The 539-nt window shown below is 57.0% G+C and overlaps 1 protein-coding gene across 1 annotated transcript in view; it reads left to right on the forward strand.

Annotated features, from left to right (window-relative positions):
• The window catches only part of LOC102381783 (zinc finger protein 850-like), a 39555-nt gene that overhangs the window by 13479 nt on the left and 25537 nt on the right, over positions 1-539 (forward strand). The window lies entirely within an intron of this gene.

Here is a 539-nt window from a genome sequence, read left to right on the forward strand (position 1 = left end):
ATGCAGGAAGGGCTCAGTGCCCACCAGCAGCTGCATTCAGGCACGCAGCCTCGTGCTGGTGGACTGCAGCAGGAGTTCACCCAGCCTTTGGTCCTAGGACCCTGCAGAACCCAAAGCGTCCAGAGGCTGGCCCCCAAGGTTTGATAGAGGGTAGGACTACATGGAAACACCTTGGGCAGCGATCAGCTCAGATCCTGGAGGACCCTGTGTTGGGGGGACCTCTTTACATTAGCTTTGGAGCCTGTGCCTTCCCCATCATTCTTTCAAAGCGGTCATTGCTTCCAGAGGAGAAGTTCCTTCACAATTGGGTCCCATCCCCAAGTCAGTTGGCTCCAAATGACACCCAGCAACTGTCCTTGGTCACCTCCCACCTTCCTGCCTTGGCATGTTAGGCTCTTGAGTTGCAAGAAGGAGGACATTTAAGCCTAGGAAAGCATTCTCTGGCCTGGCCTGGCCTCACCTTTCCTCCCCAGTGCATCACCCTGCTCCTAGGCCTGCACGTGCCCATTGGGGTCTGCAGGGAGTTCTCCTGCCCCCCT

The sequence above is a fragment of the Alligator sinensis genome, unplaced genomic scaffold, assembly GCF_000455745.1.
Source record: "Alligator sinensis unplaced genomic scaffold, ASM45574v1 scaffold1619_1, whole genome shotgun sequence".
NCBI classification, from domain to species: domain Eukaryota; kingdom Metazoa; phylum Chordata; order Crocodylia; family Alligatoridae; genus Alligator; species Alligator sinensis.